The following is a 16118-nucleotide window of genomic DNA, read 5'->3' as shown; positions in this document are numbered from 1 at the left end:
GTCAAACCTGTTGAAGAAGTAGTTGAGTTCGTTTGCCTCCACAGTCCCCCCCACTGTGCTGTTCTTGGTGTTGTGGCCTGTGATGGTTTTCACACCATTCCAGACCTCCCTCATATTGTTCCTCTCCAACTTCTGCTCCACCTTCCTCCTGTAGGTGTCCTTTGCTTCCCTCAGGCAGCGTTTCACCTCCCGCTGTGCTGCTTTCATCTCCTCCTTCACTTTGCTCCTGAAAGCCTTCTTCTTCATGTTGAGGACAGCTTTGACTTCCTGTGTTACCCACAGTTTGTTATTAGGATAACACCGTACCGTCTTAGCAGGGGCGACTGTGTCCACACAAAAGCTGAGGTAGTCTGTCAGACAGTGTGTCGCCCCCTCTATGTCCTCACCATCTGGGCTCAGAAGCACATCCCAGTCTGTGGTGTCGTAGCAGTCTCTCAGAGCATCCTCCTTTTTTGGGGTCCATCTCCTGATGGAGCGTGTTGTGACAGGCTGCCTTTGGACGAGGGGTGTGTATTGTGGCTGTAGGTAAACCAGGTTGTGGTCTGACTTCTCTAGTAGGGGGAGGGGGGTGGCTCTGTATGCATCTCTCACATTCGCATACAGTAGGTCAGTTGTCCTGTTGCTCCTTGTGGAACAATTCACAAACTGGTGAAAAGCAGTCAGAGTAGAATCCAGTGTGACATGATTAAAGCCTCCAGATATAATAATGAAAGCCTCGGGGTGTTGTGTCTGCAGTCTTGCTGTAACTGTGTGTATTTTCTCACAGGCAGCTGCTGCGTCGACCCTCGGAGGGATGTAAACACACACACAGATCACATGACTGAACTCCCGAGGTAGATAATATGGCTGCAAGCTAACGGCTAGCAGCTCCAGGTCCAGACGGCATACCGAAACTTTAACGGAGACGTGTCCAGGATTACAGTATCTGTTGTTAACGTAGACAATGAGTCCCCCACCTCTGCTTTTTCCGCTGGCCTGTGTGCCCCTATCGGCTCTCACGGATGTGAAACTGCATAGGTCTACATTAGCCTGTGGCGTTAGCTCGGTTAGCCACGTCTCCGTGAAGATAAACAAACTGCACTCACGGTATAGTCGGTGGTTGTTCAGAGCGCACAGTTCATCCATTTTATTCTGTAGCGAGTTCGCGTTGCCCATTATCACTGTCGGGATTGATGGTTTGAATCGCCTCCGGTGATCCGCTTTCCTCGCTCCAGCCTTGCAGCCTCTGTAGCTCCTCTTTATCTCAGCCGGGATGTTGTGTCGCATGCCGGTCTGTTCCTTTGTTCTTAGTGCCACCAGCTCCGCTCTCAAATAGATGAAGGAGCTGGTTCCAGAAGTTTTAAAAAGTGCATTATCCATCTTGTATCGTTATATCTAAGAGGTAGAAGTAGAGTAACTAGAGGAAGGTGAATAAAGTTTTAAAGCCTAGTCTAAAAAAGTTAAAAGTTAAGAAAAGGTGCGGTGTTGCAGAGCTACTTGGAAAGGCTGCCGTCACTCCAGCGCCATCTTGATTTGATCGCTAGCGACACAGCTATGTTAGCATAACATAAACACAGTGAAGCCGGAGGATGAACGCTAAGTTTTTTCCACTCGATAAAAGTTAACGTGAGGGTTCCTGATGGTTAGGGACAAATGCAATCGCATGGCAGGATGCTGTAAACGGACCAAACTTCAGTCAGGAGAACAACTGAGATAATCCATCCACAATACCAGGTTAGTCATTCATATACTGCAACAACATGGGAATAGAGCAGCTGCCAGAGGATTCAACATTAATGAATCAATGGTACGGAAGTGGAGGAAGCAAGATGAATGAGTTGAGTAAAGTTTGACTTATTTGACTGTTTTGTTTCGCTTAGCCTTATGTATGAAAACAGACCCGTTCATCGACAGTGTGCCTTATAATCCAGTGCACCAGATGTGGTCTGGTTACAGTACAGTAACCAGACCCCCTGTGTGTGGAAAACATGAGACTGAGAATATTGTGCTTAATAATACAATTACAATCTGTCTGTGGTTATATTTTAGTTTTGAACTTGTTTAATTAAGTTGATAATTCTTCTATAAATGTTAGCTCCACACAGACAGACCCCGGCCTGATGGTGGAACTGAACTCAGGACCTTGTTGTTGCAAGGCGAAAATGCTAACCACTGTGCTGCCCAGTTTAACACACAACTAAACAACTTGTATGTAGTATATAGTATAGTATGCTGTTAGTATTAATGTTGGTCTAAATATAAATTTCCAACATGTTTCGATGAAAACAAATCTAGTGCACTGACTCACTCTGGGCTCAGGTGAAAGTTTGAAGGTCACAGTGACTAATCTGAACAACAGATGTTGTGGTTGAACATGGTACTCGGTTCATGTTGTGTTTAATAGGGCACCGACGTGGACAGCGCCTGCTGTCCTGGACCATGTAAGCTACTGAGCTGGACAGTGTGCGCGACTCAAGCATGTGTGCAGCTGCCCTGAACAGTGCGACACTCTGCCTGGTTGGTGCAGGTTGCCTGGATGGGCGGTGTCTTATTTAGTCAAACTTTTGGATTGCTCACCTGTAATGAAGTAGGGTTCGGAGTCAGTGGGACTGCTGAAAACATGGGAGGTGGAGCAGGAGGTGCTAAGACTGTTTTGGACTGGTCCACTCTACAGGCCACATTCACCATCTTCGCATGGACTCATGTGCACTTCAGGGCTTTACCTATCTGGGGCACATCGTGGTCCATGAGCTAAGCAGCCATGAGGTGGTGTTTTTTCACCATAAAGTCTATCTCGTGAAGCGGTGGAGTCACGGGTGAAGCGATCCCAAGGCATCGGCATTCTTAGACGCCTCAGCAGACTTGCTTGGTGCCCACAGCAAAAGGACATCAGGTGGTCCTGACCCTGCACTGAGACAAAGGCGGCCTTCTACATAAACCCTGTGAGCTTTGCTTGCTGCACACTCTTCGTCTAAAGCAGGGGGAGTTTAGGCTGGACCGCTCTGCAGTGACGTTAATGTTAACGGGGCGATCGTGGCTCAAGAGTTGGGAGTTCGCCTTGTAATCGGAAGGTTGCCGGTTCGAGCCCCAGCTTGGACAGTCTCGGTCGTTGTGTCCAAGGACACGGTCGTTGTGTCCTTGGGCAAGACACTTCACCCGTTGCCTACTGGTGGTGGTCAGAGGGCCCGGTGGCGCCAGTGTCCGGCAGCCTCGCCTCTGTCAGTGCGCCCCAGGGTGGCTGTGGCTACTATGTAGCTTGCCATCACCAGTGTGTGAATGTGTGTGTGAATGGGTGGATGTCTGGATATGTAAAGCGCTTTGGGGTCCTTAGGGACTAGTAAAGCGCTATATAAATACAGGCCATTTACCATTTACCATTGTAACTGCTATTTTTAATGATTTGAAACTAAAAAGTGAAACTGGCCTTACACATATACATGTGTTACCAGGAGAAGGCTTTACAGCTGTTGCTGTCGTGATTAGGTGGTGTATAAGACTGAAGTGATTGGTGGAAACAATACAAACTATTTCAGGTGTATGACAGAGCGAAGGTGCAGTCAAATATAAAACAGCGCTGTGTAGGGAGGGCTGAACGTGGCCTCTGCCTGGAAGGGCAACAAAAACTGACAAAAACAAAGACGTTCAGAAAGTTCAGGGCTGCCAGCATGTCTTTGCATTACAAACAATAATAATAAATATAAATAACGCTCCACTGAATGTGGAAATTTGTAAAAATAAAGAACGTACTGAGTCACTGTAGAGATTTCTGTGCTGGAAATGACTTTTCAGGGAATTATTACGATACAGGCACATGCACATGTTTACTTGCATTTAGTTAAAACATGTTTTCTTTGCCTGCAGAAAGCACAGACTGGATTCTGAGTCCAGTCGTTTCTCACTGTTTAACTCTGATCCTGATTATACTGCGTGTCAGACTCCGCCTCCTTGTGACGGCCATGAGCATTTTCTTGAATTTGAATCTCACGGAAAGCATTTGAATGCTTCTTGCACTGTTCCCCAGGCAAGCTTTAAAAAGAAGGAAACAATGTCAGGCTCCATTCAATGCAATCAGAACGATAGTCCTGATCCCCAGCTGCACAGCCGGCCCCTGGATCTCCACGAGGGTCGAGGGACATAGACGCACAAAGACGAGACGGAAACAGAAAGAGAGAGAGTGGCTTGGCCGAGTCGTGCAGCTCAGGGGATAAACATGGAAGGAAAAAAAGGAGAGAAGAAGAAATCACATTCAATTTTCCAAGAATGAGGGCTGTGCAGTAACACAGCAACAGCAGCCTGTCTCCACATCTGTATGGAATTAAAGAGACACAGCACTGCTGAACTTCAGCGTTTGCTGGAGATGACTACACACATCTGCAAACGTCCTGCCACACAGATCCATACCAACACTTCACTGTCCACGTCTCACATTATAGGACAGTACAGGACATGCTGCTGTGCTGTATTTAGAAGCCACAGCTTTATAGTAAATAACTACTGAGCTGTCAGATGCAGGGATTGGAAGTGAAACCATTTAAACTCCAGTATATAAAAAAGAAAGCATTTTTGTTCTTGATGCTCGTGTTGGATTTGTTAACATCTGTGGCTGATGGCAGCAACATGGTGGATAAAGACCAGTAGAGACGGGGTGACGTTATCACAGAAGTGCTGAAACCTTTTGGAACCTCAGCAGCTGCTGCAGCTTCATGTTCTTGCTAAGATAACTAAGATAGCTAACCACTGCTTTCCACAGCAACGGGAACGTGTCCTGAGCTTCCTGTGTCAGGTGTTTCATACCATTTTACTGCTGTTATATGTGGAAGTTTTGGGGTTTTACAAAAACACATTTCTAGTTGTCACATTAGAGACTGATGCAGTATTAGTGTTTGAACCTTATTTGTCTTAATTCTGCTTTGATTTGTGTGAGTCCGTTTCTTCGCCAGAAGTCGGTGTTGTTCAGCCATGCCACTGAAACTATGAGAGGCATGTGTCTCAGAGCAACAGCAGCCTTCTCAACGCCATTCCCTGACCTCTGAACCTTGAGTGGCATGGACGTGTTTCCCTTACGCATAATCCAGTAAAAACCACTGAGATTTGCTAACGAGTACAGAAAGGATCATTGTACCAGTCTGTGGCTTACCCACTGGGTTTGGGTGTTTTCTTTACAAAGAAGTCCACTAAGGGGAGACACTGGAGACCAGAGTACTGTTACTCATCTGGATACTCCATTAATACTGTGTGTGTCTATGTGGGAGGCAGAGAAACACACAAAAACAGACACACACACACACACACAGGCTGAGTCATTGCATACAGATGCCAGCAGCCTGTTTCAACAACAAACAGTAAAAACCATTTACTTCTACCAGTGCGCGCACACACACACACACACACACACAGTTTCATCACTGCACTGCCTTCATAAATTCATATGTTTAGTGCTTAAACACTTCCTGCATAACTTGGTCGTCCAACCCTCGTCTTAAACCAGTCTCAAAGTTAACGAGCAGGAAAAACCCAGCTCTTAGTCAGAGGTCAACTTGGAAACCCCGTGTGTGGGTTTGAAACAATATCAACCAACATCAACAACACATACAATCACCAGTGGGTGTGGGCGTAACAGTGGGGCAGATACCATCAGTGGACTGATGTCTACTTTTAGACTTGCTGTTGACAACCAGTGGAAAACAAATAGCTGAGGAGGAAGCTGCTTCCACCAAGCTGTGACAAAGCAGACAGACAGCATGTAGCATCTCCGGGTGCTGACCATAATCCCACTGTGTGATAATGTGTATCTGCAGGCTGCTTCAGCTTCATGCTGACACAGCACCACACACAGGTGGTGTGTAACGATACCCTGCAGCTCACTCTTTGGCCATTTATGACACGGTGTGTGCACACAAGCACATTTCCAATCCAACTTCAAACAGCTGAAATATGTGAGAAAGACAATGTCAGAGGTGCTTCAGCATGAAATCATGTCTCTGTTAAAGGTGAAACGTCTGCATTTGCACCGCGACGTCTGAGGGGTGGTGTTAATGTCCACTTTAGTCCCACTCTGAGGTTTCTAACCATGTGACCTTTGTTTTATGAACAATATCTTGGGAGTTTGGGCGACATTTTTTCCTTTTATTACTGCCGTCAGAGCTCCAGTTAGGGTTGATGATGGCCTCAGGAGTAACCCGCTGTAGTCTGGTGACAGTTTTAAGGTTAAAGAATTATTGAGCTGCTTAGGACTGCAGGTCCTAGAGCCTTCCTCGGCTGTCATAGTGGCACATCAAAGGGCTAACATGATACGCGATCATATTTGTTTTTTGTTATTTCTCCTCTTTAAAGCAAAGAACTTCATGGCTGAGATCCATCCCACGTTTCCAAACGGTGCAACTTTACCACTTACAGCTGATTGTGGGATATCTTGATACTTTCACAGCTGCTCGTGAAGGCAGACAGCGTGGCTGGCTGTTTGATTTTCTACACCAGTGGCAGTGGGACTGAAAACAGCTGAATTCAAAGATTCAGAGGTTTGGTCCAGTACTTTTTGTCCCTGCAGTGTGTGAATCAAACTGTAGTTCTTACTTCCATAGTCCAAGTTAAACTCTCTAATGTCTAAACACAAACAGTTCAATGTGCTGAATAAGAAAGAGTGTCCCTGCTGATGTGCTGTGCTGCTCCTTCACACCCTCTGTCTGTCTCCCCCTGGGATGAGATGGAATTTCCTGAGAGAAGGAGGGATGACTTTTCCATACGCTTGGCTAGAGGAGGACAGAAAACATGCAAAAAAAAAAACCAAAACCAACAACATCAGATGGTGACCTAGTTTGACCTCTCTTAGCCTCCAGTGGCGATATACTGACAAACTGCAGTAGAGCAGCTGATACAGATGTAACTGTTGCACTGATGCTTGCACCCTGCACAGCTGCCAGAGGAAACACACAAGGCCAAACGTCGACTCTGCGCTCGTAGGCCTCTGCGCTGCTCGGAAACGCAGATGGGCTAATTCCCATAACAGAAGTCTAAGTGCTGCTGAGCAACAAAGCAGAGCCTCACACAGTCACTGAAAGAGCTCTGGATCATCAAAATAATGATTCCAATCAAATGCATGTCCAACTGGAACAAAATGAGAACGCACAGTGGAAGCAGCAACAGATGACAGGAGAGCTAAAAGACAAACTCGTCTGTGTTATTAATTGAACAGCAACCTGCTCCTTCCATTGTGTCAATACGTAAGAGCAGATCTTTCTTTTATTTTGAAGGTGCGAGGGCAAAGGCGTCAAGGTAGCAGAAATAATAGGTTGACTCAACGTGTCCTCGCTCCATGCTGCAAACTTCTATTCATGGTGGAAATTGAATTTCCTCAAAAGTGTCAGTGTGTGTCTAATGATATGGCCGTGTGTTTGGAAAGCCTCGTGAACTAAACTAATGTCATCTTTGTACAAACAAGTTTGTTTGTAATGTGTAATTGTCCACGACATTCCAAAGCCATGGTTTGATTGACTTAAGTCTAGTGCCATTTCCTGTTTGTGCTAACGGTACACAGATAAGCCCATCATGCTGTAAATGCATGTTATACAGTGGATATAAGTGTGGAAAGGGAACAGCCAATCAAAACATAACTGTTTAGATCATCAGCTTTGAGATCATTCGTCATCAAAACGCATACATTTACCCTCAATACATGTTAAATTATAGTCTTACAGTTATTATGTGTATTATAGTTTATTGTTGGGCATGTAAAGCAGGTACAGTGCTGTGCAAAAGTCTTCCCACATTTCTTTGGATTTTTTAGGAAAATGGGAAATAGGTGCAGTGATTTACTGAAACATGTGCAGACATCCATGGAAATATCAAGTACAAAACAGTTGAGCTTAACAGTCAATATTTAGTATGACCACCTACATTCGTCCATACAGCCTGAACTCTAAGGCACAGGTGTCGAACTCCAGGCCTCGAGGGCCGGTGTCCTGCAGGTTTTAGATGTGTCTTTGATCCAACACAGCTGATTCAAATGGCTAAATTACCTCCTCAACGTGTCTTGCAGTTATCCAGAAGCCTGGTAATGAACTAATCATTTGATTCAGGTGTGTTGACTCAGGGTGTTATCTAAAACCTGCAGGACACCGGCCCTCGAGGCCTGGAGTTTGACACCCCTGCTCTAAGGCAAGCTTTCCAGTCATTTCTTAAATAGTCTTCAGGAATATTTCTCTAAGCTTTTGGAAGGGCGCTCCAAAGCTCTTCTTGGGATGTCTGTTAGATCGCAGAGGAGGGCCAGTCCATAACTGACACAGCTGCATTCTGGTGTTTCAACCCATGTCTGTTTTACTGCATTGGCAGCATGTCTGGGATCGTTGGACCTCATTTACTAACATTTGCTGCAGTTTGTACCGGACTTTTTTGTTCTGACCACCGTGCGTATTTATTAGTCAGTCAATCTGACTCATTCGAACCGACAGTCTAGCAGAATCTCCATACAGTTTACATACCATCTGCATCCTGCCCCGCCCCCATTACTGTCTCCAGGTGAAGCAGATATCGTGGTGACGCTGGTGTAAAAGAGAGGCCAGCACCTCTAAGCCTAACAGTAGAAATGAGTGTCTGAGGTCTAAGGAGGGAGAGGTGCAGTTTTCCAAAGTGTCTCCATTGGAGCATTTCTCATGGATTCAACTAAAGAAATGGGAACAAAATCAAGCTAATGATACAACTGCTAAGTCTGGTACATGTAAACACAACACTAACTCATCTCTCTCTAGTTAGGTGTTTTATGTTTTATGCTCGGATGACTCATGCCTGTACTGCCTCGGTGAGCTGAGGTGGTTGGGTAAGGCAGCCAATGCCCCAAGAAGCCTGCAGCTCAAGACTGCTTTAAAAGATTACAGGAAAGTCTGACTGTTTGGGAGCAAAATATGGAAGAGTGCCTCAACACTTTTGTGCAATGCAGTATAATTATGAGTTATATTTGATCAAAATATCTGGGAAATAAAGAACATCACCTTTTCTCCCCTCAGGCTGTACTTGTACCACGCATGCACAGGTTTTCACAGCTGCTTTGTTTGCCAAGAAAAGCAGTGATGATTACTCAACAATATATTATTGTTTATAATGTTTACGGCTTGGTAATTAGGTGAGTTTAACTGCAATGGTTAGCCAAATGATGTTCACAATATTCAAACAATTTAAACGTGTAATCCACACCTTGCCAGCAATAAGCAGCAACTCGTACTGCATCAATGCTAAAACCATCAAAAATGATGTCACGCTGTTTATAAAGGTGCTAGGCGACTGGGAAGAGCAGTGCTAAATCAGCATGTTCATGTGGGCACAGTGGACAGTGTAGTTCACAGGCTGGTCACACATAGCTGGGGAAGCCTTGAGTGGAATTAGGGCATCTGGAATTTTTATACTCCAGTTCACTCTCAGCACTACCCGGAGACGCGGGATCCTGCCCCACTTTGCCGCATGCGACCGCGTTATCAAGGCAGGACTTCTCAAAACTGCCAGAACGCTTAGACTGGAGCTCTGACGAGCCCAGTTACAGACGGCAGCGTTTACGCCTTTACGAGTGGTTTTAAGAACATTTGGCTGAAATGAGGCATCACACATTTGAATGAGAAATGTTTAAAACTGTTAGTGTGGTGAAATCATTCTGAATTCTTTATATATCATTTCCTGTCTTATGTCACCAGTGGACCCGATTAACTCCTCAATTAAAGAAGAGTTTGTGATCACAGTCTCACTCCCACAAAATCAGTTGAAGGTACAACTCCTCGTTCATGTTGCACTACATCAGTACACTTACATCAGTATACTATCAGAGACATCAGGCTTCTGTGACTGAACATACTACACTGCTCCTACATCTTCAGTCACACTTTGGTACAAAGTCTGTGATAGCCCTTCTTTTTACTACAATGGTGAGTGAATGAAGTTTAGATCTTGTAGTTGTGGAGAGACTTGATGATAAAAACGTGTGCAGCTGTAGCAACAGGTCCACTGAGACATGAGCAGGAAAAACAACATGAGTCTTGTATGGAGATTTAGCATCTGACCAGCAAAAACCAACATGCATCGACACGGACCCTCTGAAACGAAAGGAGGAAGCCTGTCGAAGAACCTTAGAGACGAGTGCGGCAAGTGAACGTGTCAGAATGTTCATACCTGAAATCTTCCCAGCAAAGCTCCTGGAACAATTTCCCATGTGGAGCTGCAGGTTTGCCCTTTCAGTCTGGTTTTCACTCAGGTATCAGAGTTTAAGATTAACAGTAACCACGTTAACCATGTGAGAAACTTCTCCATATTCTGGTCTCTCTCATAGACTGTACATAAAAGACAGACATGAGTAACCATTGGATACTTCAAAAGGAAGGTTTTTCGTCATTGCCATCTTAGTACTTTTTGAAGTGGTAAACAGACTGGTTCTTATATAGCGCTTTTCTGCTCTACCTGAGCATTCAAAGCACTTTATACAATACACATTCACCCATTCACACCAGCATGGAACACACAATTCAAATAGTAATACCAGCATGTGATACAAAGTACTGAGCATACTGCCTAGTACTGGTGCTGATGCAACCAGGGATGATATTCTTCTTGGTTATAAAAAAAACAATGAACTAATCACAATTAGAGATGGCACGATACCACTTTTTTATGTCCGATACCGATATCATAAATTTGGATATCTGCCGATACCGATATGAATCCGATATAGTGTGTTTTTTAATCAATAAAACTGTTTTTTTATTATCTTGCTGCATTTTGTATAAGTTCATACTCAAGTTCAAATAAACAACAACACTAAAGCTATTCTGTTATACCTGCAATTAAAAAATACACTGCACCCAAAATATTTCATAGTTCAGCAACACTGATCAGTCTAATAAACTTAAACCTGCTCCATCCTCCCTATTCTGGTATTTTAAAGAGTACTTAGCAGAAATATTAAGCAACCTAACTAATAGGGTTGCAAACTCCCAGCAAAAGAAAATAGGGAACCACCCCCCACCCTCCACATCATGATGCTTAATCAACGTAATCAACTTTAATTTGATGCAGTGTGGAAAAAAATGCACAGAAATAAATTATTTTTCAAGAATAATTAAATAGATTCAACATCTTTCTTCAACAGAATTGCAGACTGCACAGATGGTATCTTCCCAAAGGAAAAAGTACTATAGCTTACTAGGGTATATTAGACTTTATAGTTACTATATACAGTAATGGACTTCTATACATTTTACATCAGATTAAAACTTTGGGTGTAAGATTCAGATAATTATTTATTAAAAGCTAGACATTTTAAATGAGAATAAGAAAGAAAAGTATGTCTTTGTGCCCCCTTTTCCCTGTTCATGCCCTATCGGCCCCCCTGGCTACACTTTGCTAGATCCGCCCCTGCACAGTTACCAGCCGTCAGCTACGTAGAAAAGGATCCTGGTGTAGAAAGTAATATTAAATACATTCTAACAACAGCTTATCAAGCTTAAACGTGCTGCTGTTGTTCAGCCGCTGGTTTCCTCTTTCTGGTGCAAAGTGGGCCAAAAACAAAGAAGAGAGACGGACTCGCGACAGAAAAGCCAATCAGCTGATCATTGATCAGTTTCATGATTGAAGGAGCAGCAGGAAGGGGAGGGAGAGAGAGAGGCAGTTGCTCCATATATCAGTTGTTAAGCTTAACATGGGAACGCTTTACAAACATTCAGAGATGAACTTACACACTTGCTTTACTTCTCTCTGGGATAACTTCCTCGGAGATGAAATGCTGGTTTGGTAGCGAGGCTACAAATACACACAGCCGCTCTATCACATGATGCATACTGCTCCGATGTGCTACGGTTATGAGCAAAGTTACGCCATGTCGCAAGTTTTGTGAGGTGCTTTTTTGATATTTAATGGATCGGATTACATTTTTTATTTCTCGCTGATATCCGATCCAGTAATTTACGTCAGTATCGGACCGATACTGATACGTAATATCGGATCGGTCCATCTCTAATCACAATAACTGTGATTATTGTCGATAACCATGATACTAAAATATTAAATATTGTGTAATTGCCTGTATATTATAATAAATAATAAGATAATTTTGTGTAATTTTAGTGTTATTATTAACATGGCCTGTTGGGAGCTGTATCAAATCAGTGCCTGCTAAGCCACACCTCTAATGCCTGTAACACAACTAAACCACGCCCCCATATTTAGAGCGTAAATAATATGGCTGGCTGTGTAGGAAAGGCTTCCAATAAGTCGGTGCTTCAGTTTTGCTGATATGTGAATCTGTGTGTTGTACAATTTGTGGGTTCAGCCTGCTAACCACCCTGCTAGCATTTGCTAATAACACTGCACATCTCTATGGACTCAAAAACAAACACGGCACACACCGTAACCACCAACACTGGGGCATCAAAATGTGGAATCCAAAACAAATGGATGACATCAAAGAAACATAATGTTTATAAATATATTGTATATATACAGTGGAATCACAGTTTTAAGGTGAAACGTCATTTAAACACCTGACAGCTTACAGCAACACACATAAAAATGGCTGACCACCACGAATCTTCTAACCCTGCTGGGGTCCCTCACTGTAGACGGACAGGAGTGTGAGCAGGAGGACAGACAGGCAGGTTCACATACAGGAAGTTAGACCCTGACAGTGTACGGGAGGAGGAGGACAGATAGACAGACAGATGGCAGGCCTGCATGTCTAATGATGCTGCATTTGAAATGACTTCTAGAGAAGCCTCGGGGCGAACCTTCGTCAGTCTGCTTATTAGACAAAACATCACGAAAATGGAAACTGATGCTCAAATCACATCAATGCGCGCAATATGTGGATGTGATTTAACCGGACAGCAGTGAGTTGTGAGGCAGCTGCGGGGGACACGCCCATATCTGTGTAATGCTTTATGAAGGCCACGCCTAGCTCGTGTCAGCCCGGCACGCCTGGCCTCGGAGCTACGCCGATATTCCGACTGGAAAGGCGATGTCAGCCGGCTCCTGTTCCCCGGCGACCCTGCGCATCCAGGCCGGGAGTGTGTGCGCTGCAGGCCCTTGCGCAGTCTGACACTACGAGCGGCGAGCCCGTGTGTGCACATGCAGACACTCCAGTGCCTTTTTTTCCTGTCACCCCCCTTCACATCCTTCTCTTTTCTTTGCACACACATGCAGCTTCTAACGGAATTAATGCGCTTTTATTGCAGCGGATGTTAACGAATGGAAATCGTGATGCATTTGTCACAAAATGAAAAAGCTCCGGTGTTTCACCAGCCAGGAGAAACCGCTTTAGTGTTTGATCCACAAAGGTTACCGAGAGAGAGAAAAAGGGTGAATGCGGTGTAACGAAGATGCGTTTAGGTGAGCGAGGAATCGGGCTACTTACTGTGCGGATCCAGGGAGGAAAAACCGCAGCCAGCAGCGGGAGACGGGACAGAGGAGTCCGCCGGGAGCTTCTGCGGTGTCACGGTGGACACTTCGCCGGGATTCTTGCCGGTTTAGTGCCGGTTTTCACCGACTGCCCTTTTCCCAGATGGCCCAGATTCCACTGATTTCCCTTGCTGCCACACTGAATCCTAACACCGCTGCTAATACTGGAGGCTGGCACTCGGATCTCTTCCGGCGTGATTTTCACAATAAAACTAGAAAGACGAGCCCTTTTAATTATTATTATTATTATTATTATTATTATTATTATTTAATAACTGACAATAAATAATGATAACATATTTATGTCGTGTTTACATTATAATGATAACTCTGTGGTAGCACGCTACTCTAATGTATTTTAATGGTAACTCATTTGCCTGAGGAAAAAAAAGGCACACTGAGCATGCACTTTCTTGTTATTCAGATGTTTCCCCACAGTATCCGGTCTCCATGGTTCTACTCACTCATCTGTAATGATTATTATCACTGTCAGAAATTAGCTGGTAAGATGCGTTTAAAGGACTGGTATGAAAACCAGTATAGATTCCATGACAACAAGATTCCAGTGAAATCTTGTTGTCATGGAATCTATACTGGAATCTTTATTTAATCTATTTGTTTGTTTGTTTATTTTCATGCAGAACATTTCCAGATTTTCCAAATATATATTTTATTATTAGTACTGACATTTGAGAACGCCGCTTCTCATGTTTATTTGGCTAGGCTACACAATATTAGACACTTTTAGGTTCTATTTTTTATTTATCTTAATTTAGATTGGATTTTTTATTTTTTTTTATTTTTGTCGTTGTACATGTTAAACTGAGGGAAATAATCCAGTTCCAGACCCCACGCAGACCAGTGTATATTACATAAAAAAGTTTTTGTTTTGTCTATGTATATCAAATTTTAGATTTAAGGATTGAGAACAAAGTACATATAAGGACTATACAAATAGGAATTAAGCTTTTACTGTGAAGCCGAAAACGCCTCACTTCCGTTATTCTGCAGTTTGACTTGACGCTACACCGGATCCCAAAAAAACTTGTGGGAGCGCGTATCCTCACCCTGCGCGTTCCCGGTGTCTCATTTCCTGTCCTGCCCAACCCTTAAATCAGCCTTAACCAATCGGTGCTGATGAGTTCATTCTATTCTATTCTATGCTTTTCTATTCTATTCTCATGTCATCTGTGTGAAAAGTTCATAATATAATATAATATAATGGGCCTATATGTACCACACACACAAAATAGGCTCCTGGTCCGATTTAAGATAGCGTTTTTTACATCCAAGTCTGATCAAAGATCAGTGTGTGCATGTGTGCACGCAGTGATGTATGCACATCCACACAAGCTTCATATTTTAATTTACTAAAAGGAGACCCGACAGGATGAAATATAATATGTTATATTTTTGTTTGTTTGTTTTATTTTGTCTATAAATAAAAGCAAGTGTGTCTGGGAGCTCATATTAACACATGACCCAACAATTATTATTATTATTGTTATTGTTATTATTGTTATTATTATTATTATTATTATTGTTGTTATTATTATTATTATTATTTTAAAGGGTCTAACACCTGGCACACTTTTATAATCAATCATTATATGTACAAAAGAAAAAAATATTATGCTTTCTTGAAAGCATGTCTCGCAGGAGTTAGTCGAAAAACAATCATGGCTCTCTCCATAGGACAAATATGTACAACTGAAATTAGTTTCCAGAGAGCTCCCTCTAGTGTCAGACTGTCAGACTGTGCTCACACGTCATTCTGCGCAGCAAAATTCAAAGATCTATGTGAAAAGCAAAGAAAGGCAAGGAGTGCAGAGGGTGCTGTAACACCTGTATCAGTCGGCCCAAGTGTTCAAACACACTCTACTCTTCCTTTTGATATTTCTCTGACAATGTGTGACAGAAAGTTTTAATAAATAAATAAAAAATACTATTTTTTCTCTTTATACCGCCAAGCATCATCATCATATTCAAACATGGTGCATTTTTCACAATAGACTACCAGCTAAGTCCCACCAAGAGCCAATATGAAAATATTACAAGTAGTATTATTATTTTCTAACTACCAGCTTGCTACAAAGAGCACAACATTCTCCATGTGGTATGTCAAATCATAGTTATGGTCCACGAGACAATGGGAAAGACTCGCACACCTGTCCCTGATGAATGCCCTCACACATGACTTGAACGTTAAATGGACTGATTCTTATATACTGATGCTTTTCTTTTCTCCCGGAGCACACAGAGCACTTTAAACAACTGGCCTCATGTTTTCCTGTGCTTAAGAGGATTCTTGCCCATTGATATTTGCATATTTGGCATGCAAACTGGAGCAGCCAGGGATCAACCCACGAGCCTTCCAGTCACTGGATGACCCACTCTACCTCCTGAGCTTCAGCCAGCCCCAACCAGTGGACAGTGAAAATGTCCTCATTGCCCTCATGAAGAAACCTGTGAACACAAAGTCACATCTGGAGTATTATTATCAGTGCACCCAGATAAAGGTGCCGCCCAGCTGGTGAACATTAGAACTAGTTTGACACGACTATGCCGTGATTTCGAGCTGGGTAAAAGATGCTAAATTAGCTTTTCTCTCTCTCTGTCTCTCTCTCTCTCTCTCTCACACACACACACACACACACACACACACACACACACCTGTTAAATACAGTTTAACAGGAGCGGTACAACCGAGTTTT

The 16118-nt window shown here is 43.3% G+C and overlaps 1 protein-coding gene across 1 annotated transcript in view; it reads right to left on the bottom strand.

Moving 5' to 3' along the window:
* The window catches only part of LOC100710818 (ras-associated and pleckstrin homology domains-containing protein 1), an 84211-nt gene extending 70575 nt beyond the window's left edge, over positions 1–13636 (bottom strand). The window contains 1 exon segment of the mRNA XM_019353050.2: positions 13361–13636. The gene's annotated coding sequence lies outside the window, so the exon portion shown is untranslated.
* Positions 13637–16118: the final 2482 nt, after the last annotated feature.

Source organism: Oreochromis niloticus, linkage group LG16 (assembly GCF_001858045.2).
Source record: "Oreochromis niloticus isolate F11D_XX linkage group LG16, O_niloticus_UMD_NMBU, whole genome shotgun sequence".
NCBI lineage: Eukaryota > Metazoa > Chordata > Actinopteri > Cichliformes > Cichlidae > Oreochromis > Oreochromis niloticus.
Note: the sequence above shows the minus strand (reverse complement) of the source record. Positions and strands in the feature narration are given on the sequence as shown.